Source organism: Onychomys torridus, chromosome 5 (assembly GCF_903995425.1).
Source record: "Onychomys torridus chromosome 5, mOncTor1.1, whole genome shotgun sequence".
Classification (NCBI taxonomy): Eukaryota; Metazoa; Chordata; class Mammalia; order Rodentia; family Cricetidae; genus Onychomys; species Onychomys torridus.
Window position 1 is genome coordinate 33,995,801 of NC_050447.1, and position 25,952 is coordinate 34,021,752.

General features: G+C 44.8%; 1 protein-coding gene across 2 annotated transcripts in view; it reads right to left on the reverse strand.

Moving 5' to 3' along the window:
- The window catches only part of Smpd3 (sphingomyelin phosphodiesterase 3), an 87,430-nt gene that overhangs the window by 42,876 nt on the left and 18,602 nt on the right, over positions 1–25,952 (reverse strand). Inside the window, exon 1 of one of the 2 annotated variants that reach the window (XM_036188762.1) lies at positions 12,854–12,888. The exons of the other annotated variant lie outside the window; for it this stretch is intronic. The gene's annotated coding sequence lies outside the window, so the exon portion shown is untranslated. Of the gene's footprint in view, positions 1–12,853; positions 12,889–25,952 lie in introns of those variants that run through there. 2 annotated transcript variants of the gene reach the window in all.

Below are 25,952 nucleotides of genomic sequence, written 5' to 3' on the forward strand. Positions count from 1 at the left end.
ACAAAATTACCTCACAAATTGTTTTTGTTTCTTTTCCTCAGTTCAAAGTTGTGGGTTTTTTTCATGTTAACTACATTAAAATTGAACAGTAATTATCATTCTTAAAATAGAATCCCCATATTCCCAAGTTGGGAAAGAAAACTACCTAGGAATAAAAAGACATAGCCATATGTGAAATGCCATTCCATTAGCCACAGAATCTTTTATGAGGCTCGGTGGGCAGCGCCTGTCAAGTGAGATTTGTGGCAGAGCACACCATGGAGATGGTGTCTGTGGCTGCTTTTCATTTTGTCCCTCCAAGTTAAGGAAGCCTTTGACATCTCTGGCCAGGAACACTGGGACTTCAACAAACTCTAATTACATTTCTTTTTTTAAATATTGGTAAACAGTTCCACTGTTGTTGTTTCAAACATTTGAAAATACTAAGTTTGTAGTTGTTGGCTCTGGACAAAGAGCAGATCCTAGGCCTCTTCTGGCCAAACCTTTGCCTGCTCCTCTGGCTTTTTAGATTTGAATTCAAATGCTGAAGCCAGAGAATTATCCCTCATGTCAAAGCATGGGAGGGTCACTTTAGGATTCAAAATCTGACAAGCTAAAGCATGAGGCCCTGCCTCCCCAGATGAGGATGTCTAGCCTCTCCTATTGCCTGGCCCTTCATCTAGCTTCAAAGTGGAGGTCAGGGTCTTAGGGGCAGAAAGAATCACCCTCTGACTTCCACTGCCCTTCTGCCTAATTGCCCACTGCACATCTTTGCAGTGGTCACCACTTGGTAAATGAAGGCACAGGGTCCACAAGCTACAGATGTGAACGAGTAACACTGTTTGCTGTGCATGCCCTGCATCACAACCACTGCCTGGGATGAAAGTGAGCAGGAATTGGAGGCATTCCTTCTTGGCCCTTGGAATCAAGAAAAGAGTGTATCTATCTCCTCACATGGATACATACATAGAAAGACCTTTCAGTACCTCTCCTTTAGAGGCAGTACATATAATGTAGGGGGGTGCATAGTGGTCTTTCTCCCTGGATGGTTCAGAACCAATTAGCCACTTATTACCAAGACTGCCAGGGGTTTCTGTCCTCACTGATCAGATGTGACCAGTGGTTAGGTATTAACATTGCTTCTGTTGTAGCCACACCCAGGGAGGAGCTCCTTGTTACAAATATAGCATGTCAGTGATGTCATGATGATCCTGAGCCCTATATCATCTCAGGGATAATGACAAATCAGCTAGCACCTAGCTTCTCCTACTCTAGTCTCCTGCTCTTTGGGCATCAGTGTGAAGGTCACCAACATCTCATCAACACCATATCAGGGCAGCTAACTATCATTTTGTAGATGAAGAACCTGAAAGGCCAGAGCAATCAAATATGATATTTAAGATCACAGTGGAGGATCTGGGATTTGAGCCTGAATCTGTCTCCTGAACCAGTGCTGTTTTTAACCTACTCTGCCACAGACTCTTCTGGTTCTACTTCCTGCTTCTGACAGATAGTCTCTAGAGGGAGCCTAAGGATCAAAAGCTCTGATGAGGTGCCAGCAACTATGGTGCCTATTACCAAGCCCTGCCAGCCCTGTTGGGTTGTCCCTTTTGGGTGAAGGCCCTTGTCAGCATGACCGATTTGGACTGTAATTTTAAAAGATAATTATGGATGAGCTTGGTGACCATTAGACCTTTCTGTTACATCCCAGGAAATGGACCTAACCTTGTTACAGGGTAAATCAGATATAATGGGTTTCTAATTCAATATGGTGGCTCTAAGTAACATTTATCAAGGTACCGAAGCTGTTCTGTGGCTAGACAGCTGTGGATGTAGGATTGGACCCAGACAAGAAGACTAAGCTTGCATTTCCTGACAGCTTTCTAAAACTTAAGTGGAAATGATCCTTTTCAGTATCATATCCTACAGGTACACAAATCCATAGGTCTTAGTCCCAGGTTGGAGCATCTTTTAGATGGCCATGTGTATATCTGGTAGCCTCATTCTGCCATGGTTAGCTTTCATAAACCATTACAAAAGTATTTAGATGTCTGGATTTGATGCTCTGCTTAAAACTGAACCCAGATGGGCATGGTGGCTCATATCTATAATCCCAGTACTCAGGAGTCTGAGACAGGAGAATCACAGTTGAGTTCAAGGCCACCCTAGGCCACACAGTGAGTTTCAGCAGCCTGGGCTTCAGAGTAAGATCTTGCCTCAAAACACTAAAGCACAAACAACCCTCACAAAACTGAAACAAACCAACTCCCCAAAACCTGAACCTAAAAGATCAGCCAATGTATGGAGCCTCTTATGTGTATGTAAGGACTATGACTGGGCACATGTACATAGAAAACTACTGGCCAGCTCTGAATGGGAGAGTCTTCTAACTTGTCATGGGATGGGGTGTCACAGAAGTCAAATGATAATCAGATTACTGGATAGTTGTGACTGGATCTGTCACTTTAAAAAGTGAGGGAGGGATATGTGTATTGCATATTTGGGTGGCTATAGGTTGATGTTGGGTCTCTCTCTGTTGCCTTCCACTTTGATTTCTGAGACAGGGTCTCTCACTGAACCGGAAGTTCACTGATTTGGCTAGGGTGGCCGGCATCTGGGATCCAGTTATTTCTTCCTCAGCATTGAGATTACAGGTGTGTTCTGAATTCAGGTCCTCATGCTTGCAAAGCAAACGCTTTATTGACTGAACCATATCCCCAGCCCTGTGAATCTCTTGCTTTTGCACTGGACTGAACTTTTGTGCCTACTTCCCTGTCTCTTGCCTTCATAGTAATGCCAAGACTATGAACAAATGGGACCCATAGCTGAGCCCCAGTCCAGCCCTGGCTGCCATCACAGGTGGCAGCTGTACAAGGATGAAAGGTTAGAGAAGTACCTCATCTCTGGGTCTAAGGAAACACTGAGATGAGTGTGGAAGGGGATAGGGAAGAGGATTCTAGGATAGATGTGATAGGCAGAACAGAGAGGCAGTTTGGAGAGGCCTGTTCTAGGGCCTTGTCCAGTGCTGCTCATCTCTTCTATGTCCCATTGGTTATACTCACTGGGCCCACTCTGATCAATAGACAGTGCTGGGTACTGTAGAGACAGGAGCTGGGACCCCTGCACTCTTCCTGTATCACATGGGCAGTGACACAGAAGCTCATTCTCGCTCTAGCACCCAGGTCAGTGGGCATCAGAACTGAGACTGGAATTCTAAATTGTCATGCTTCAGATTCTGGGTGCTTTCAGATTCTCTGTGTACCACCTGTTTTCTGACCAGTTCACTTGTGATATGGTAGTGGCTGGTAGAGGTATCTACTGCTGAGGGGTGGGGGTTTCTTCAGCTTGTAGCTGACTTGTTTATTCTTGGAGTAAATGATAGGGTGTTCTCAGTAGCCAGTCATCAGTGGTGGTTTCATGTCAATGCCTTTGGTTTGTACTGAACATCAATGGCAATGTCCAATAGAGAGGCAGACACATGAGATACCAGGAGGATAATGCCAGAAGGTATAGTCTTGGTACTGCCTGGTAGTTTCAGAGATTTCAGAGGCAAAGTTGCTGAGCCAGATAGTTTTATAGATTATTTAGAACCATATAATTGCTCCCCAAAGACCTTTAGCATTTCAGCAGGTTTCAGTTTATCCCTGTTCTCCTTCCTGATTGCTGTCCCAGCTGACCCACAGCAAGCCCAGGCCTACAACAGACATAGATGGCTCTACTAACTCACAGGTGGGAGCAACAGATAGGTAGCAAGATTTCATGGACTCCTCTCTCAGCATCTCGTATTGGAATACACAACCTTCTAGACCTCCCTGCAGGCGATGACTCCTTCACCCCACAGGGATGGATATGGATCTCTTCTAATGTGCCATGTCTCCCTTTCAGATTTGTTTCCTCAGTGACTCACATTATTGATGAGGTCTAATTTCTACAACAAGTTCCCAGTTCCATCATGCTTTTAGTGGCTCTTGTTCCACTGTTGAACCCTGAATGCCAAGCATCCCACCTCTTCAGGTTTTATGTTCTTTCTCCTGTAAAATGGGGACAGTACATGATATCCTGGGGCTCCCTTTAAGTGCTAAGGTCTACCATCCCGGGATAGGTTCTGTGGAATGTTTATTCGGCATAATCAAGGGTCAAGCTCCAGGCCAGAATCATGACACAGCTGGGATTTTTACTTTGGAATCAGCTGAAAGAGTCCTACCAAACAGACCCATTAGAGCCAGAGGATCCATTTACTCTGGTGATGGAAGGAGCAGGTGAGTCAGTGGCTCCATTGGTAATGATGAGTTACACAGTATGGTAGATACAGGGACTGAGTATCTGAGGTTCAGCTGATCATAGTTTTTTCTGGTTAGATACTGTATTTCAGTCAGAAGGGTAATCCCCCAAGTGTAATGTTGTTCCCTTGAGAAGGGGTATGCTGAGTGAGATGGCTTCCAGGAAGATGCTGAGAAGGGCTAGAAAGACTCCTGGGGACTGAGATGTGCTCTTCTGACTTGCTGGAGAAGCAGTGTTCCTGTAATGATGATGAGCTAGTCTGTCTCCTGAGCTTATACAGTGAATTTGCAGACGCTGTGTCAGGGTGTAGTACACAGAGCCCTCTTTGGCCCCAATGCCTTGCTTTTGTTGTAATATTTTAGGCTTGGGGGTTGGGGATTTAGCTCAGTGGTAGAGCACTTGCCTAGCAAGCGCAAGGCCCTGGGTTCGATCCTCAGCTCAAAGAAAAAAAAAGTAATATTCTAGGCTTGGATATCCATGTAACTCACCCCTTCCTTGCCGGGTCCATTCCTACCCCACCCCAATGCCAGAAGCCCTGCTGTCTGGGAATTCACTTCACCACTGGGGAGAGCCCCAGTCTCAGACCTTCCCAAAGGCATGGAGTGACAAGCATCCTTCTTCCTGTGGCCCTGCTGACAGTCTTCTCTTAGCCCAGCTCACTCCCTTAGGTTATTTAAGTCACTTTTCCTATGACTTCCTTGGGATAGCCTTCCCTGGATCACCCTCTACACCCAATGACCCTCAGGGCACCCTCTGACCCCTTCCCGGCTTCATTTTTCTTTCCCAGCATCACCACCACTGAGCACATTCTGCATCTTCAAATTGTCTTTTTTCTTTTACCAGAATGTGAAGCAAGGCCATGTCTGTTTGGCTGCTGGATATATGACTCCCAGAACTTTGCCTGCCTCAGAGCACATGATACAAATTAATTGCAGGTCAGAACTGATCCCTGATGAAAAGCAGTGGCTTGCCCTGGTCTCGACCTCTGTCTCCAACTTCATTTGTGTATGACAATGCTGATGAACATGTCCCAGCCCAGAAGTGGACTACTCTCAGTGTCTGGAAGAGCAATTTGATAACTATGTACCTAACAAGAGTCTCAGCATCCGGGAGTGTTCAGTCTTTTCTTCTAATCACTCTTCTTGATCCTGGATCTGTAACTATTTTGGAAGTGGATTTGCTCTGATTAAATTCTTTCTTAGTCTAATCCTTTATGGAAAACAAAAGTTTTAAATGAAGTGAATTAGGATGGATTTGCTGAGGTTTGATTGTTTGCACAATGATTTAACTCTAAATCATTTCCAAACCAGGTCCCTGAAGATCACTCCGATGGACTTCTTGTGACAGAGGGGAGCAGCTGTCCATTATCATGTGACAGCACTTACTCAGTGCCTGGGACTAGAGGATACCACATACACTAGACTCACAGGGACCAAGGCTATTGAGAGGAGCTGTCACAAAGCCCATGACACTGTGTTTTACAGGGAACCAGGTTCTGGCAAGGCTGCACTGTAGATGGAGTCTGGGCAGAATTACCTTTGGCTTTGTTCTTTTCTCCTGGAATCCCTGTGGGCTGCATCCTAGCAATTGCAAAAGTGGGTGTTCAGGAGTTGGGGCACAAGGAGTTTCTGGCATGCAAACTTTAGAAGCAGGGCTTAAAGGATGTGTTTGAGGTCCTTCTGTGCTTAAATCTACCTGCCACTGAGGTACTAACACCCACACCTTCCAGGCTACTGTTGGCAGCCCAGCTTAATACAAAACATGGGGGCAAGGTGATGGCCAGCAATGCCATTTCTGGAAGTATGTTGTCGTAAAGGCTTCCACTCAAACCAGAAAGGAGAAGGTATTGGGGACTAACTGACCTACCACACTGACTTAAAACACTGTGAAGGACCCCAATTTTGGAAACCCCAGAAACTAACCTGAGTTTGCACTGTGAAATCTCAGTTATAGGGTGTTCATACTTGCCAGGCCCCATGGGATGTTGGGACAGAATCTGGTTCTTACCCATTTGCTAGCTCCCTAATGGGAATTTCTTCTGCTGCTGACTAAATTAACTCTGAGACTGTATGGCTTGTAGAATTTGTTTTTTTCTGGGATCTGCTAATAGAGGCCTCTACTTGAGTACAGACATTTTCTTTTCCAAGCAGTCATTTTGAGGAGAACTTGAGATCACAGCCTTGGGACTTGTGGCTATCTTAAATCTTCTCATCTACCTGGATTACTTACTCTGCCTATCTCTGCTGGCCTCCTTAAGAGAGATACACAGAAAAATTGGCTGAGAGGTGACCATGAACTCACCAAACTCAGATGAAAATGGTGGCTTCTTTGGATGAAATTTGTGCCCCAAAAGTTCCTTCTCTGTCAGAAATGAATCTTGTCATGTCATGACCCTGGAGAGATGCCAGGAGAGCTACAGGATGGCATGCCACAGGTGCTGTCCTTTCACTGCCAGATGTGAAACATCTAGAACAGCCTAGCTTGGAGTAGACACAGCACCAATTTTTGGCTGCAGGTTGCAGGTCAGATCTGACCTGAGAAATAACAGTTTCCTGCACAGCCTCCTCTCTGCCCCTCTTTTTTCATGCATGACAACATTGAAGAAAGGGTTCAGTGCCAGTAAAACCCTGACTTCATTGCCGTCCTCATCACTGGGTGCTGTTTGGAGGGTGATGGGGACACGGGTTCCTCACTCAGCAGGGCCTGGCCCCTGGAGTGACAACTTATGCAGGTGGAGAAAATTTTTCATGCTATACAGTGTCAAGTATTTAGCTCACTAATCCTCAGCTTTCTCACTGTCTAGGAAGCCCTTTAATATTGTTTTCCTAAGCTGGGTGGTGGTGGCACTCACCTTTAATCCCAGCAGAGGCAGAGGCAGAGGCAGAGGCAGAGGCAGAGGCAGAGGCAGAGGCAGAGGCAGAGGCAGAGGCAGAGGCAGAGGCAGAGGCAGAGGCAGAGGCAGAGGCAAGAAGATCTCTGTGAGTTTGAGGCCTGTCCTATCCTGGTCTACAGAGCAAGTTTCAGGACAGCCAGGGCTACACAGAGAAACCCTTTCTCAAAAACAAACAAACAAAAAAACCCAACCAACCAAACAAAAAATTGTCTTCCTTTTTTCATTGTTATTTTGTATGTATATGGGTGTTTTGCCTGCATGTATGTCTGTGTACCAATATATGCACTGCCTGCAGAAGCTAGAAGAGGACCTCAGATCCCCTAGAACAGTCATGAGCCGCCATGTGGGTGTTGGAAATTGAACCTGGATCCTCTAGATAAGCAGCCAGTGTTCTTTTTTTTTTTTTTCAAGACAGGATTTCTCTGAGTAGTTTTGGTGCCTGTCCTGGATCTTGCTCTGTAGACCAGGCTGGCCTCGAACTCACAGAGATCCGCCTGTCTCAGCCTCCCAGGTGCTGGGATTAAGGGCGTGTGCCACCACCGCCCAGCCTGCAGCCAGTGTTCTTAACTGTTGGCATCTCTCCAGCCATACTTCCTTAAAAAAGACTATTTTATATTATTGGTACAAAATAAAGGGGTTTGTCATGACATTTCACACATGTACACAATGTACTTCAATCACACTCACCCCTTTCACCCTTTCATACCCCCTGATCTCTTAGTTAGTACTGGCAGCTTTTGTCATGGGCTTGAACCCACAAGGGTCTGACACTAAGGGCCTATGCTCTTAACAGTCTTCCCACAGGACCTGTTTGATGATTCATTTCTTATTCTATACCCAGAGACAATGAGGCATAAACCAGAATAAAAAGATGCTATTATGATATCACTATTTGCCATTTGTCTAAATTAGATAATAAATCATAGAGCTACTTGAAACAATATCCATGTCAACCTCCTGAACATTTAGTTATCACTTGATGCATTTAATGGTGTCTGTGGTATAATTAATGCTTTCTTATAGAAAGTATGATAATCGTTTGAAATGAAAAAGTAAAGGAGAAAATAAGCTTAGCTAGCCTTCCTCATCCTCAGGTGTGAGGCTTATAGCAGTGGTCATTTGGGAGGCAGGTAGGTAGATAAACAGTTGTTCCCAGTACTCTAGGCCAGGATTGTGCCTTGGGAAGGGGAGGCTGGTTGCCTGTAGCTCTAGCAGCAGCAGCAGCAGCAGCAACCACAACAGCAGTGGCAGCAGGTAAGCTGAGCAATGCTTATGGAGTTCCAAATAACGCCCGGCCATGTGCCAAGCTTAGCATAATTGGGCATCTGCCACTGGCATCGCCAGATGTTTGCCTTTATCAGACATCGATGTGGTTCAGGGTTTTCATTGAGAGCTTTGTAAAAATCTCGAGCTGGTTGGGATGCTTATTGTTCATTTTATTTGCGTTCCTTATCATGTGCAAAATGTTCCAGGCACCATTAAGAGACACAAAAGACTCCAAAAACACAGTTTCAGGGGGCGGAAGCTCACTGTAGTGTGGAGGACACACGGCCATCGACATTTACAAACATTTGCTGAACACAATCAGCTGGTAGGAAATGAAAGTTGCTCTCAGCAAATCACTAAGGCACTGGGGGTAGGGTGTGGAGGCTGAGGATTTAATGCTTGCCAGGGGAGTCTTCTAAAACTGGATGGGTGTTCTAGGCTGTTTCTACATTAATGTCTTTAGATTACTACCCAGTAGTGGAGACCAGAAATAGAGAAAGAGCTTGACCAGGAGCATATTAAAGGGGACTCACATCTTGCTTGAGGCAAACATTTGAGGCTTCCATCTGAGCACATTATAATTATGGCTTAACCATAAATGTAGCTTGGTGAGGTGCATTGATTTATCTATAGATTGCCTAAGGGCATTTAGGGAAAATCCAACATAAGCAACCAGAGCTATCCCCATCAATTTACAAAATTCATGTCTGAGACAACATCATGGAAGGGCAGCAAGCCTGCTCATGGCTATAAGTTAAAGTAATCTTTTTGGAAAAAGGATAATTTAAGTGACTAATAGCCTCTTTTGAAAGACTACTTGGAGTCTTTTTTTTTTTTTTTCCGAAGATTCATTTATTCTCATCCTCTTATCAAAACTGGATTAGTAGAAGCTTGTAACAAAAGATGTGACAGTGAGATTATTAAGATAGAAGCAGAAAATTAGAACCTGATTCTGAAGAGAAAGGAGAATGTAAGTTTCTAAACATAATGGCCATTTTTTGTTTTGTTTTGGAGACAAAGTCTACATAGCCTTGGTTGTCCTGGAACTTGATATCTAAACCAGGCTGGCATCAAACTCACAGAAACCTCTGCCTCCTGAGTGCTGGAATTAAAGGCATGGAATCCAAAACAAAAGGAAAGAATAACCAATTACAGCGCTCCAGCAAATAACAGGGGCAAAGTGTGCTAATTCAGGGCAATTGGATTATTTGTCAATTTATAAAAAATGAAGCAGTGTTAAATTCATGGGAAATGGAGGAAAGGTCTAAAAAATTTTAGAAAAGACTGATTTTGAATTTTTTAAGTGGGAAGCAAAGCTATAATGAGGATAGACACACTCACTATTTGAGTGAACCGGGGCAGCTCCAGATTAGTCAGTTTATTGCTGAATGAATGAATCACTTCAGATGGTGACTGCATCAAAGCCACTGACCTGGATCTCAGCATTCAAAGCATCTGGTCAACCCTCAATGTCACTGCTCTGTCCAGACAATGCCTGGTACATTTGGCACCTAGAGAACTCAGCCATGGCTGTCTCCATAGGTTGAGAGCTCCAGGGAGGAAGAACACCATTCCCAGCATGCCTGGGGTACTGGCCTGGGACTAATCAGGACTCAATTATTGTTGAATCATGACGTCTCACAAACTAAAGGCAGGAATAGTGTCCATAACACAATAAACAGCAGTTATACCTTAGTAGGGGCCATTTTTGGATTGTTTGATGATAGCAATCAAATCTGCCAGCATTTTTACCAAAACAAATACTTCAATGGACCTTCTCAGTAGGACCCAGGCAGTTATGAAGTGCCCAGTAAGTGGGATGTGATGTTGTTCTTTGACTACAAAGGATCTACCGTGGCTCTTGTAATGATATGCTCACCGAGGGCCTCTGCTCAGGTAGCTAATTCTGGGCTTATTACGGCCTTGAAAAGGCAGCAGGGAAGGAGCCTCGGTGACAGTGCTGACCTGTTCCTTGGTGCCTCCCTGTACACTTGAAGAGTGGGATTCCCCACAGACACGATGGAGGGAAAGGGAAAGATTGGAGAGGTGCAGGCAAACAGAAGGACCAATCTAGTGCTGATGATGGCAAACTGCCCCTAGGATTTAAACCTGAGCAGGCGGGAACAATGGTGGCAATGATCATACATGAGGCTCACAAGCAGTGAGTGAAGGACTGACAGGCAGTGTTGAGCATCCTTGTTGAGCCAGGTCCCTAAAGCAAGCCTTGTACCAGATCTTTGGCACTTACCTATTCCCCTGGGCCAGAGGAGAGAGGCTGAGATGGGATGGCTGGGAGGGCAGCAGAAAGATGGGTATGGGAGAAGCAAATACACTTGTGACACACTGAGTTTGAGAAGGCAATAATCAGCTGGAAATTAGATCACCCTGATCTGGAGAGCTGAGGCAGAATGCCAGAGAGGGTCAATACACTAGGCAATGAGTGGCCTGGTGAGGGGGTTGCTGAGAGGGGAACTAGTCAGAGACAGAGCTGTGAGGAGGGTCTGAATTTAGAAACAGGGTATGACAGAAAGGAGGCATGAAGGAAAAATGCAGTAGAGAATGCCTGGGAGGCAGACCGATTGTGTTCAGCAGATGAGGCTAGGGTGGGCCTGGCTCCTCCCTGGGAAAGGAATAAAGAGGAAAGGGCATGAAGCACAAATTAGGAGAAATGAGTGGGTGGTGAGGACAGTCAAGTTCTTAAACATCAGCTTGCTAGCTAAGAGTGCCCACAGGCCAATAACCAGCACCAGCCTACAGTGTTGTTCCAGACTGCCAGCTATGATCCTTGAAAATGCCATGGAGGGAACCAAAGTCAGCTGGCAGTCCTGGAGCCCCACAGGTGATCCAACCATCTATCAAACACCACAAAAGTCAAGATGAGGAAATTCCAGATATCCAGCCATCTACCTCCCCAAACAGAGACGTGAGTCTAGAAGCAAGTTGAAAGCACCTCTGCAGCTTTAAGCTGCCGCAGCACCTCTAGTTCCAGCAGGCTGGCTTTGTAAGGAGAGCCCTTGTTCACTCTCTGCCTGCACGCATTAACACACGGCTCTGATAGACATTTCCCCCCCTGGCTTTCATTAAAAAACAAAACACAAAAAACAACACAAATCCAAAAGAAAAGCCATAAGGCAAATGGCCCTGCAAATTTCAAATGGGCAAGGTCACAGTGAGAAATTGGCCTGGATAGGTTCCTAACTCTCACTTAGACCATAGTCCATGATTCCCATGTTTTTGTAATAAGGATTCTGGTGTCAATAAGACATTATAATATAATGTTCCATAGGGCAGTGGTGTACACCTTTAATCCCAGCACTCGGGAGGCAGAGGCAGGTGGATCTCTGTGAGTTTGAGGCCAGCCTGGTTTACAGAGTGAGTTCCAGGACAGCCAGGACTGCTTCACAGAGAAACCCTGTCTCGAAAAACCAAAAATAAAATAAATAACATTCCAAGAAGCAGGGTGGTGCATGATATATGCTTTGAAAAATTACAAATTTCAAGAGGAGATGAGAATACCTTCATTAAGTACCAACTACATAACCATTATCTTAAACTCACTGATTTCCTTACAGTCTTTTAAGGAACCATTATCTTTACTGATCTCAGAAAAGGAAGTAGACTTAGAGAGCTGACGGAGAGCACTTCACCTCATGCTGCTAAGCTGATTTTTTTTCACCCTTGGCTTGCCCCTAGTCCTTAGTGAATGGATATGAGCAAAGAAAAGCATAGAAAATTGCTTTATTATGTATTCATTTGTGTACTTTGAAGCAGAGTTTTACTATAGTTATCTAGGTTGGCCCTAAACTTCTGGACTTAAGAAATCCTCCTGTTGGGGCTGGAGAAATAGCTCAGTGGTTAGGACCACTAGCTGCTCTTCCAGAGGACTTCTACCTCTGTATCCAGGATATAGCTACCCTCTTCTCCATGGCAAGAATGGAAAATAAACAAATGTTTTACCAGATCTCTGCCAGGAGGAAGGGTTTGGCTCACCTGGAAGGTAATTTTGTGAACCTCATCTTTCAAGAGAAATTACTACCAGAGGAGTTGGGTGATGGTAGACTTGGATTTTCACTCTTCAATCATCCAGAAAAACATATTCATTTCCATTTATTCAAAATAGTGGGAAATCATTGAGATTTTTCCTGTGCAAAGGTCAAACTATAAAAAGCTAAGTGGACTCAGAGAATTCTAGGCTAGTCATAGAACACGGCTGTACATTAGGAGGAATCCAAATAAGGATTTAATCCCCTTTGGAAGCAGCTGGTGATAATCTTCTCTGTACTTCCCCCTATGTGTGTTAAATTCAGGTACAAGGACAGAAAGTAAGTGCTTTTCAATAAGTAGAATGAGTGGGCTGTACTGATAGGGAGTCTTGGATCAGAATCTTTACCAGTTTGCTACACACCAGGTATAAAGCCTAAGCAAGTTCCTCACCTGTGAGCCTCAGTTTCTTTGTATGATAAAATGGGCACATTCCTCCAGGTGTTCTTCAGAAGCATTCTCTACCATCTTACCTGGGACTTTCCACCTGGAACTCACCTGCAGACAGATGAATTCAGTCTAAGAAGAGCACTGGCAAAGGCACATGAAGACAGAACTCTTGTTCTGGCTTCCTTCCCCACCTGGCCACCCGACTATGTTCCCAGACTCAGATAGAGCTCTGCCAGTGCATGGACTTGGGTGACCTGTGAAGTCCCTGCCATTGGAAGATAAACAAGTAACTGTGAGATCCACATCACAAAGCCATTTTAAAAGGGCACTTGGCAATTTAACAGCTTTTGTGAAGCTGAGCAAGTGGTGGGTTGGTGATAGAGTATTTTGAAAACACTTAAGAACTTGGAGAAAATCTTTACGAGTGTCTTTGGGAAGATAAGAAATGGCCATATCTCCTCCACCTTATCAAATTAAGGTTTTATCCATACTCTGTGTCAGCCTCACCCCATGATGACTGGCCAGCTCTACCACATTGGCCAGTTCACTGATAGACAGTTGAGAGATGGAGTCAGGTCTAAGGCTGGGTCTGGCAGCTTGGTTTCCTAGGAGGAATGACAGGTGGGAGTTAGCCTTCATTCCCTGACACCTATGTAGGAGCAGAAGGAAGGGCATGTTTGGGGGAAGCCAGAGATTGAAGAGTGGCCAATAACAGCTAACAGAAGCACATAGATGTACTCAGCAGGGATCATTTAGAGTAAGACCAAAAAGGGCCAAGAAGAGGCTCCAGGAATCACTGACATTAGAGTTTGAAGCAGAACAAGGCTATGGGGTGGGCAGAGGCGTGACTGGGAGTGTCCGGTGAGGACACTTAGATGGTAGTTGGCAGGGTTTCGGCAGCTGGTGTGTGTGTTGGGAGTGGGGCAGAGGCCTTTGAGGCTGGGTGGCTGCAGTGTTACCCTGCAGGAAACTGAAAGCACCCCTGCTGCACAGCAGTGCAAGGCTCCAGCTGTGGCTTGAACCAGCTCTGCAACTTTGCAGGTGCTGTGTTTTCCTGGACCACAGTTAGAGTGGGCTGCCTGGGGGTTCTGGGAAATCTGCCTGTAGACACTATCCTGAGGCTTAAATTTCCCTGCTGGGTCTATTTAAAGTTAACCTGAAAAGTGTAACTGTGACTGTTGTATTTATATTATTCTAATTTTGACTTTAAGAAACATAGCAGATGTTTATTTAAAATGTTAACATGAGAGTCTACTTTACTGTCCTTTGTGTTCTTTGAATGAAGAGACCCAAGGCATAGAGCAGAGGAGAGGACCTGGCTCTGAGCCATGTTGCCAGGGCGCTTTCATTCACAGACACCAAAAGTTTTCCCTGCTGTGTCCTGCCCAACAGGAGGCAGCTTGTACATGCCTGGTCACCAAGCACAGTGGCCACAGCAACCTGTAACTTTCCTTCCTGAAACTTTGGTGTCCGTGTCCCGCAGAAGGCAGAACCAACAGCTCTGACCTGAAGCCTTTCGGGTCTGCCTGGTTTCGCCTTGCTGCCCTTGCAGTACAGATATTGTCAGTTTGAATCTGCTGCAATGAACTCTTTAAATAGCTTCCCTAATGGATAATCAATCATTTCAGAGCTTTAATACTGAATCAGCCTGCTGGACACATTTGGGGGCAAAGCTGTTTGTATCTGATCCAAAAAACTGCCCTTTCTCTTTTACTTTGCAAAGCAGAGCATGTCACATTAAATACCTAATGATCTAAGACAGGTCTCTCATGACCTAAAAAGAAAAGCTGAAGACAGAGACTATCCAAGGCGATACAAATTACAAGTAATTTGTAAATCTTTTCAAAGTTAGGCTCTTCATTCAAAGAACACAAAGGACAGTAAAGTAGACTCTCATGTTAACATTTTAAATAAACATCTGCTATGTTTCTTAAAGTCAAAATTAGAATAATATAAATACAACAGTCACAGTTACACTTTTCAGGTTAACTTTAAATAGACCCAGCAGGGAAATTTAAGCCTCAGGATAGTCCACAGGCAGATTTCCCAGAACCCCCAGGCAGCCCACTCTAACTGTGGTCCAGGAAAACACAACACCTGCAAAGTTGCAGAGCTGGTTCAAGCCACAGCTGGAGCCTTGCACTGCTGTGGAGCAGGAGTGCTTTCAGTTTCCTGCAGGGTAACACAGCAGCCCTTCCCATCTCCTTACCTGGGGCCTGCAGTCCTCAGACACACCAGGCCCCCACTTGCCCACCTCTCCCCTCCACAAGTCATTTAAGGCTCTACCCTAAATCCCCCCTGACCCTCTCATCTAACTCTGTTGCCGGCAAACTTTACAAAGTCCAAGTTTAAGGCTGTTATCATCTAACCTCTGCAGATTTCCTGTTAACAGCACCACCCAACTGTCCCAATTCTGCCTTGTCCTTGTATGCTCAGCAAACAGTTTACTTTGGCATGTTCACCAGGAAGTAGTTATACTGCTAAAGCTAGATGCTTTCTGGAGCTTTTATTTCAGGAGTGTGTGTGTGTGTGTGTAGGTAAGTGTTTAATATAATTTAACAGGCTGAGGTTACTGTTATTTGTGACAAAAGGAACAGCTTTAGGGCTTCAGAGCAGAAGCATTATGCTCTATATTTCTATATTCCAAGGTACTTTGGCTGGTCCAAGGGCCTCCCTCCTTGGCCAGTCCAGGTATGATGCCTGGTACTGGAGGATACCTAGGTCTCATTGAGCTCTGTGCTGGAAGGTTGTCTACTGATTACTGGGCAATGGTCACAAATGCTGAACCCGAAGGCCCATTGGCAATATCTCACAGCTGTGTCCCTCCAGGGCTTAACTCAGGGCTTAGCTCCTTCTCAAGGTTGGCTAATGGCCAATGACAGGCAGATGGGGAGGAAGCACAAGTCCAGGCCCCTTGAGTTCTCCTTGTGACAATTCTGAAGAGCCACTTCAGTTACCAGGCTCCCTAAAGAACTATTGTCTCTGCCCAATTCTACCTTCATTTCCTCAAACTCACTACCAATCTACACACGCTCAAGAATCCAGTCTAGGACAGTTGCATGGCTCAGCTGAAAGAGCTAAATTAATTGCAGTCCTCCACATCCTTCAGAGCTGCCTTTGCCAAGCTGTATTGGGGCTGCTGAATGGGGAGATAGTAGAACAAAGCCCCTTTAATTATTCTGCTACAATCTTTCTTTACATTCAAGCTTCTCTAATATGCCATTTGGGGGGCATTTGTTTGGGGGACCTGAAATTAGGAAAAATTTACACTTTTTTTTTTTTTGCCGGAGCTGAGGACCGAACCCAGGGCCTTGTGCTTGCTAGGCAAGCACTCTACCACTGAGCTAAATCCCCAACACTCCCACCCCTTTTTTTGTGTGTGTGTGTTTGTTTTTTGAGACAGGGTTTCTCTGTGTAGCTTTGCGCCTTTTTCCTGGAACTCACTTGGTAGCCCAGGCTGGCCTTGAACTCACAGAGATCCGCCTGGCTCTGCCTCCCAAGTGCTGGGATTAAAGGTGTGCACCACCACTACCCGGCAAAACTTACACTTTTAAAGGTCTTTGGTCTATTTTGATTTATGTTTATGTGACAAACACCAACAATGGGAAGAAATCCATGTGTCCTCCTTCTCCCCACATGGCTGTAGAAAGCTTGGAGCCCAGTCAGAGGCCTGGAGCTTATAGAACAATGATCTTAACATCTTCTGAGTTTCTTTAGCCTGTCCTGCTCATTGTGTCTTTTTGCATCTTGATGTCACACAGCTCCCTCTTTACCCCAAATGCTATTTGGTATAAGGTAGGGTATAGATGAATAAACACATATAGCTGTGGGGGTGTAGTGTCAGACAGACATGTTTGCTTGGTATGAGTTAGGGACATTTGCCAAGACAGGCTACTCTAAATCTGTTGACTCAGCCGTGTGTGTGTGTGTGTGTGTGTGTGTGTGTGTGTGTGTGTGTGTATGCTACAATGGGGTTGTTTTGAAGAGAAATATAATTTGCACCGCTTTAAACCTATCAAGTAATTAATGGTTGATATTCATAATTGTTTATAAATCATGTTCTCAAGAAACTGCCCTACTCTGTAGGAGGGTCTCCCTCCTTCTTTCCTGTCCTGTCCAGTGTTTGATGTCTGCTAAGATGCATTTTGGCCTGTTTGGTTTCACTTTCTCTTAAGTGAAAGATGTCCAGGCACTGCAGCAGAAAGGCCAGTGGTGATGCTAGGACAAGATATGAGCTTGGACACATTCAAAATACCAACAGGAGAGCCAGACATGGTAACACTTGTCCCAAATACTTGGTAGGGTAAGGTCTAAGAAATTGATTACCAGCTTGGTTGGAGGAAGCTTAATCTCTATGTAAACAGAGACTTCATAGAATGAAAAGAGGGTTGTACATGAGAGATAGATGATGAATAATTTGACTAAGTCAAATACAGTTGATGCAAATCTAGGCCTTTGAATGCTTTAAATATAACCCACTGATATAAAAAGCATTGCACTAAATTTTTTAAAGCTGAGATCTTTCCTAGGGTGAAAGACTCTCTTGATAGAGACACGCTCCCCATAAAGCAAGCAGAGAAGGCACAGAACAACATGATATCACATTCCCCTATAGGCAACAGAGAATTTTATGCATTTTATAGTCGACAATAGCAGCCCATGTGCCTACTACACATTACCTTATAAGCCAGTTCAGAATCATAGTAGTGACTTGAGAAGGCCATTTCAAAGGGCAGGTGGTTCAGGAAGAGTTTTCTTTTGTTTATTTTGAAAGTCAATCTATTTCTGGCTCTGTCCCCTTGTGTCCCAGATAAACCTGAACTATATAGTCTTTAATTTGTACAAGGATGGGTTTAGAACTTGATTCCCTTTTGTTTGTTTGAGATGGGGATTCACTATATAGTGTAAGCTGGCCCTGAACTTCCCATCCTTCTCTCTCAACCTCCTGAGTGCTGGGATTGCAGATGTGTACCACCATACTCAGATTCTTTCTTGTCTTTTGAGGGGTGGATCCAGACTAGAGAACAAGCCCTATGTTGGGTCTAGAATGGGTTTGCTGCTGCACCTTTCTTGTGTAGAGAGATGGGTGGTGGGGGTGCAGAATGCTGAGGATGAGGTCAAGGACAGGATGAAGGAGAGGTATCAGGACAGGATGGGGAGTGGGTAGCATGTGGGCAAATCTGAGCTCAGTCTGGTCTGGGGCCTCAATATAGGTGAGAGGAGCAAAGAAAAGGGATGTGGCTAGGGGATACAGCAATTACCTGCCTGGGCCATTTAGTTATGCCTAGCCTCCTTAATTCCTCTGGGGCTAGTTTAGGATGGGACAGGTGGGTATTGGAGGAGCTAATAAGATCTTTTATGGCTACCAATGAGATAAGAAGTGACTCAAGAGATTGATAGCTCCTGAGTTAGGGTCCTGATCCAGATACTGGTTGAAGTTCTAAGATGCAGATAGAGCACAAGAATCAGACTGAGGATTTGGGGTTGGGCCTCAGTTCTTCCTTTGGGAGAAATCAATCAGTGCAGGAAATTGGGAAATGCCTGAGTAACCAGGGTAACAGGTAACTTCTTGTCTCCCAGATGTGGGGATACTGTCCCTTAAGTATAGGTAGAGGGAAGGGATAGAATTGGGATGTATTTCAATATCTATTGACATTGATATCTATTGATATTTCAATATCTTTTAGCATCTATTGACAGCTTTTCTCTAGAAAGCCAATTTCCTTGCACCCCCAGAGTTTTGGAGATTTTTATAGCAATAACTTCCTTTTCTTCCTATCAAAGATGTTCAGACCCAAGCACAGAGGCCCTAGAGCCATGTGATGTAATGAGGGCCGTGATAATGACCATGTAATGAAGCCCAATTGCTAAAATGGGTGACAGTACTAATAAAGGCAGCAAAGAGTGGGGCGAGAGGAGACTGGAGTCCATACAGCACCTGTAGCTCTTGCAGAGGATTTGAGTGTCTCTCAGCACCATGTCTGGTGGCTCACAATCACCTGTAACTCCAATTCCAGGGACTCTGACTCCCTCTTCTGGCTTCTGCAGGTAACTTCACTCACAGGCACATAATACAATCACACAAGCATACACATAATTAAAAGCAAAAATAAATCTCAAAGTAGCTAACTATTGGAATATATTTAGAAGAGTGCCTGACACAGGTCAGTATGTATACCTGCTATTGCTATTATTATTGTTAATCAGGTTACTGATGTTATTATTACTATAATTATTATTATTGATATCATTACCACTTTATTATTTGTCTTACTATTACCATTACTGTAGGCACAGTTATTATTTGAATATGAACCAACTCTCATGGGCTTATGTGTTGAATACCTGGTCCCCAACTGGTGTTACTGTCTTTGGGAGGTGGATTTTAGTTGGAGGATATAGGTCCTCGGAGGCTGGTCTACCTGGTTCTCACAATTCTGTGTTCCCTTGGACCATGAAGTGAAGAACCCTCTGCCTTATTCCTGCCACTGAGAAGTTCTGCCTAAGCAAGTGGAGCCATACAGTTTAGGGAATCCCCTATAGCCATGAGCCTAAATAAATAATTCTTCCCTCCAGTTATGCTAGATATTTTGGTCTCAGCAATGCAAGGATAACTAACACGGGGACCAAGGCCATTTCATCTGAAGATCATTTTAATATCATAATCCTGCACAGAAACAGGTATACTTATTGTTATTTTTCTTTCCAGATGAAGAACTGGCTCAGAGAGATTGAGGGATGTGCCTAAAGATACCTAGCCTGATGCTGAGTCTGTAAGTTTCTCCACTTGGCCTACCTGGAAAGGCTTAGAAGAGATGCTCCATTACTACCTAACAGTCCTTCCATTATCCATGCAAGGCAGGGATGGAGGTTTTACTCTACTTAATGCATGACCAATAAGGACCAGGTGAGTTAAGTGGCTCCCAGAAGGGCCTGCCTCCTCTGAGCCAAGCTGCTTTCCAGCCAGCTGATCCGAACGGCTCTTCAAAATCACAATTTAACTGTCCATTGTTCTGTGCAGGAGGCAGCTGCCCCCAGGCCACCCCACTTGGTGCTGCCACAGTGATTAATAAGGATCTTTTGTGTTCACGTGAAGCCTCTCAGTCAAGGCCCCAGAGTGCTTTGCAAGCATTAATTAAGCCTTGTGGTGGTGACTCAGCTAGGTGGTAGCCCTAGGCTCACTCTATATGTTTTCAGCTGGTGCAAAAAGAGAACAAATCACTCCCTCAGCAAATCATGGCCTTCTGCCCAGTCAGATCCAGGGGGCATTCCCCATTCTTGCTCATGATCATTTGCAGAGTGGACTTCCTTCTTGTCCTTTCACTTGTATAGCAACCAGTTCTCAGAAGCCATTTTCTATCTTAGTTACAATCATACCAGTGGTCCTATCTGTTGCCCACATGCTGGCCCAATTGCACTTTGGGGGCTGATATAGCTCTAGGCCTGTGCCCACCAAATGTCAAGGCCAAATGCATTTGTATATATGAGTTACTGGTGTCAATTCATCCCTGAAACACCATCTAAATCCTACACCTCTCCCCTCCACCCCTACCCCATTCTTCCCTCATCCTCAGATCTGCCCTCTGCCATCTTCTACTTAATGTGGCTCTGACTGCCTGGGGTTTAATTGGAAGGTGAGCAGAGAATTCTTAACTCAGGATAAAGAACTTAAGCCTCTACCTGAGGATGTAGGGAGCCCGAAAAGGGAAAGAGGATATGGTCACAGGTGTGCTTCAGCATGATAGTGCAAGCAAATAGGTATGTGGGATGGATGATGGGAAGACAGAGGTAGTGGGGCCTGACAATGAGACTAGGAAGCAGAGATAGGCTTCCAACAGAGCCGTGGCAGTGAAGCAGAGAGAAAGAATTCTGATTTAGAAAGGAGAGCTATAGGACTTGGTGACAATTTGGAGGTAATCCAACAGAGATTTTTACTTCCCGACCATGAGGCAGATTCAATATGCTTTGGAAGGCAGAGCCAGGTGATTTCTGTGAGTTCAAGACCAGCCTAGTCTACATAGCAAGTTCCAGGACAGCCAGAGTTATATTACACAATGAGATCTTGTCTTAAAACAGACATCAAAATCAAACCAAAAAAAACCTGGGCAGCGATACACAATTATAATCCCACTGCTCAGCAGTTGAAGGCAGGAGGATTAGAAATTCAAGGTCATTCTTGTTGAGAATCCAGTTTGAGACCAGCTTGGGTCTCAATACATGAGACCCTATGAAGAAAATTAAATGAATAAAGACCAGGTTTCTAGCCTCTGAAATGGTAAGATGAAAAAAATTTCTCAGCACCATTAAACCTCAGCAGAAATTCTCAGCAGAAGGAGGAATTTATTTTATGCTAGAGAGGAGGTTTATTTTGATTTCTACAGAACCAGAATTGATCCCTCCCTTTCCCCAGAACCATGGAAGCCACATATGTTGGGCCAGGTGCTAAGAGCCAGGTTGGGGGATAGACCTCCTGAAAGTCAGGAGCTGGAAAAGTGTTCAGGAGAAAAATAAGACAAGACTCAGAGAAGGAAAACGCATTTGTTGTTGAAAGAAAAATATGGTCCAGCTGTTTGAGGGCCCTGCCCAGGGGAAGAACTGGCAGAGAGGAAGCTCACCTCCTACTCAGGAGTTCTTTACAGTCTGCTGCTGCTGAGGGTTTGAGAAGGAATGAAGGGAAATTTTTCTCCTTGGCTACAGATCTGAGAGGGCTGAAATTTGCCTCCTATACATATATATGCTTTCTATTTATTTTGACCTCCAGGGAGCTCTGGGCAAGCTTCTGACTTCCCAGGGGTTACCAGAGTCTGGATGTCCAGCAATGGTTCTCCCAGTGAAGAGAAATTTAAATCGAAGGCCCTTAGTGATCTCTTTGAGCTTAAAAAGTCTCCTTGAAGAGGACAAACTTCTTCATCATTGTCCCTTGTCATGGCCCTACCCTGCTTTCTAGGATTTTAGTTAGATCCATCAACAGGGCTTTGCACTGGTATTCAAAGTTATTATCTCATTGATTTTTCACAACAACCCACAAGCAGATACTGAGATCTCCCCAACTTATAGCTGAGGAAACAGGCTTATCGAAGAGAAGTGACTGATTTAAGTTAGTCTGAGGGCCAAGATTTTGACTCAGCTTTTCTCTCCTCTCAAGGCCCAATCTTTGGCACAAAAGAGATCTCAGAGATTATCTGTTCACCCCCATCCTGTGACCTGACCCACAAGGCTGAAGACTTTCCCAAGACTTCTACAGACAGGGTTGGCTTTTCTCCCTTGGGGTCTTAGTCTTATACCTTAGACCTCTGCTTCTAGCTTAGTCAAGGGACCTTGGGCCAACTCTGTTTACCCACTGCAGGTGTTTTCTAAGCTTGACACTTCTGTATGGCCCAGGTACACTGAGCATGGAAGAAGAGCAGTACAAATGAAGCTATTCGGGGGGAATCTGGCAGCTCTGGAGCCTGAAAGTGACTGAAGTAGCTGAAGGAGCTGATGGGACAATGTCGGGCCATGGCAAGTCTCAAAGTTAACCTTAGGTTTTTCAGATTTCAACTAACAAAGCTGTTAGGATTGCAAGGAGATGGATGAGTGAATCTGCAGGGTAAGGGGCTAGTAGGTAAATGGCCAAGCCAGAGCAGGTTGGAACTAGGTGGTGGAAACATGGAAAACAAGTATTTCCACTGTAAGAGAAGTGGAGGAACACTATTCTGAAGAGATAGGACCTGGGTTTCCCAACTCTCTCCTTTGTGCTCTGCTGTAGGGAAGTCAGCCAAACACACAGACTTCCAGCTTCTACCACAGAGCTTGTCAATGTAAAAGTGCTCAAGGGGAGCTGAGTGAGTGGGTTTAACTAGAAGGAGCAGGGATCTCTGATGTTGACTGTGGGCCATAGTTTCCTCAAGAAAGAGAAACTTCAGACAGAACAAAAGTAAAAATATAATAAAGTCTCAGTAGATCACCTTCACTATTGCAATATTAATCCTGTTTCATGTTTACAAAGACAAATCTCAGTTCAAAATAGAACCTTTACATGTATCAGGACATGTGCCCAGCATCTAAGCAGGCTGCATGGATATCAGACATGAGTACACCACCAGGAAATCAAATACTGATTTGATAACCCCGTTTGATCTTTGACAACCCATGTGCTATGTCATTATAAAGACTGCACACAAAGGAAAAGTGGTGTGCTGGCTGACCCAGGTCATGCTGACAACCAGTTCCTGACTATACCTAGAAGCTTCTATGAGTGTTCCTAGCGCGGTTTGAAGTTGATCCCTGCTTGGTCTAGTAGCTCACCCCTGCAACTTGGCCCTACACAAGTAACTCATTGATAGAAGTTTCCCCTAGTAACTACTGAATATTTGAGAGACACATGCTTTAAAAAGCTGTGAAACAGTGAAAAGCTCGTAACAACTGATCTAAAGTCAATATGGCGAGGGAAAGAACTGCTCAGAATGGAAACATCCCCAAGAGGCCAGGGACACAGCTACTTTTCTCGCTGCTGTCCCCGCAGTGTACTAGTTTTCCACCCTGACAATGTGCACACACTTAAATGTTTCATGCAGGCTCACTGTCAACCTCAGGCTGCAGAGTTTATTAACAACAGAAACAGCAATAATAACTATGTTTATAGGTTGCTTATCTCTGTCAAATACTTTAAGTGTTTTTAATATGTCCTCTCATCAATCCACATGTTGATACAATTACTCCCACTTAACAGGTGGGGAGGCTGAGGTATCCTAGGTTCACTCAGCAACCAAATTTCAAAGCCAAGATTGGATGGGGAATTGAAAAGATTGGGGTGGGGGGTGTTGATGCACTGTGAGCAGTCACCTTCAAATGTGGGAGCTGAGAAAGGAAATCAGAGAAAGGAAAGAGAGAGGTGTGGGCAGGACAGAAGGGGGAAGAAGGGCTTAGAAAGTGGGGGCAGGTATAAGATGGGTTCACTTGAGGATCCCTGTGTTCCCCAGACTCAAGGCTCAGAAATACAATGGAAAGATAGGCCTTCAAAGAGGGGACACAAGTCCCCAGAGGGACTCACTTCCAGTCCTCCTGCCAGGTTCCCCGGGTTTCCGGTACTAGTGTCCACTTTCACCACATCCCATTTCCTTGTTTGCCTTGGTGCATCTGAGTAGCCTAAGTCTCATCCCAAGAGCAAGAAAATAAACATCACCGTGGAGACAAACTCACTTGACTCCACTTACATCAGCTAATGGCCCAAGATTTTCCAGCTTGAAGGCCCTTTTGCTTCTGTGAGCATTGCCCGGGAAGATTTGGCCATGGAAAAAAAGCATTAGGAGGCAGCAGGCAATAAACTGTGTCTGATCGGAAAGACTTGGACTAGTGCTTGATGGGTATGTTAGAGGCAACACTTCCAGTAGAACAGCAATGCAGGCCACTTCAAGCAGCCACTGGCACTCTGGTTTGCAAATTGAATACATTTTCCTCTCCTTTCTCTGCACATCTGCACATCTGCAGGGAGCAGGTGCAATAACAGAAGGGGCTGGCTGGCTGGCTCCAGAAAGGACTTGTTGCTTGGACTTTCAAAGGGGAGCAGGGATTATCCTTTGTCCCCAGATGATCCTGAGTCTGAGCTTTAAAGGTCAGGAGGAAAACAGCAAACATGGTCACAGAGAGCAAAGGACTTTTCAGGAAGTCATGGTGGGAAGTGACATCTCAACCCCTGCTTTTTCTTGCCTGACTATGGGAGGAAAAGCAAGAGATTGATTATTTCTATAAAAGAAAGGCAAGCCTGAGGTCTCCATGTTGTAGAACTTTCCACCTGTGCCAGGGTCTGGACTAGGAGCTAAAAGGGTCACAACTGGTCTCTGGCCTGGAGAGAGAGACAACCTGGACACAGATAACTATGCCACATAAGGGTGTCCAGAGCCCAGAAAAGGCTACAATCCATCAGTTTCTAGAATCTGAATACTACAGTAACAATAAAAGTTCCCAGCAGAGGGCAGAGGGTTCTTGTGGCTACATGGTGGAGTAGTTACTAGACCCTGGGTTCAATCTTTACCATTGGAAAAAAAAAAATCTGAGTGGACAATGTTGAAATGGGCAAAGCAGGCCAGCCTGACTAGGTACGGGGAGTCTCAGTTATATAACCAAACTTGGCAATCATGTGAGGATAATGATCTGATGGCTATGTCCTGTGTGTAAAAGACAGGGTAGACTTGTGAGGGTCTAAATAACTGCAACTATGGATCTAGAGTTGGTCCTGGCCTACCAGATACACAGAGGTGGATGTAGAAACCCTGGAGCTTGATTGCTGGTGATTGGGCTCCAAGATATGAAAGCCAAAACCTGTCAGCTTTCTTGCTGGGCTCAGTGGGATCCAGTCCTATCATGTTAGATACTTTGAAGCTCTGTATAATCAGTACATCCAGACAAGGAACTAGACAGGGTTTCAGGTTTGCTTAGCACTCTTTCCTCTAGCAATGTGCTGGGCTGCATTTCCAGAGAAGGGTCTGGGGAGGCCCAAGGGCACTGGGCCTCAAGATTCCTGCACATCCAGGAACACAGTAGTTTCTGTTTCAGTAAGAGCTTGGGGATCAGCAATTGGCATCACGGCCCTGTCGTCTGGGCCTGGGAGAGTATCATGATCAGATGTAGCCCAGCTAGGAAGAAATGGGGCTGTGTGGCACAGGGTTGACTCTGGGTCTGTCCTAGTCATCCTTGCTAGCAATGAGTGTCTGTATAAGACCTCTTGCCGGGTGGTGGTGGTGCACACCTGTAATCCCAGCACTTGGGAGACAGAGGCAGGCAGATCTCTGTGAGTTCGAGGCTAGCCTGGTCTACAAAGCAAGTTCCAGGAAAGGTGCATAGCTACATAGAGAAACCCTGTCTCGAAAAACAAAAACAAAAACAAAATAACCAAAAAACCCCCAAACAAACAAACAAACAAATAAACAAACAAACAAAAAACCCAACCAAACCAAAAAAAAAAAAAAAAAATCTCTATTCTTTTCCAAGGGAGCAAATTGCTCTTGGAACCAACAAGTGGATTTGTCTTAGGAGAGAGGAGTAAATTTAGATCTTTAGTGAGGAAAAGAACTTAACATGGAGCTGGAAATCTAGCAACAAGTGTAGAGGAGGCAACATACCC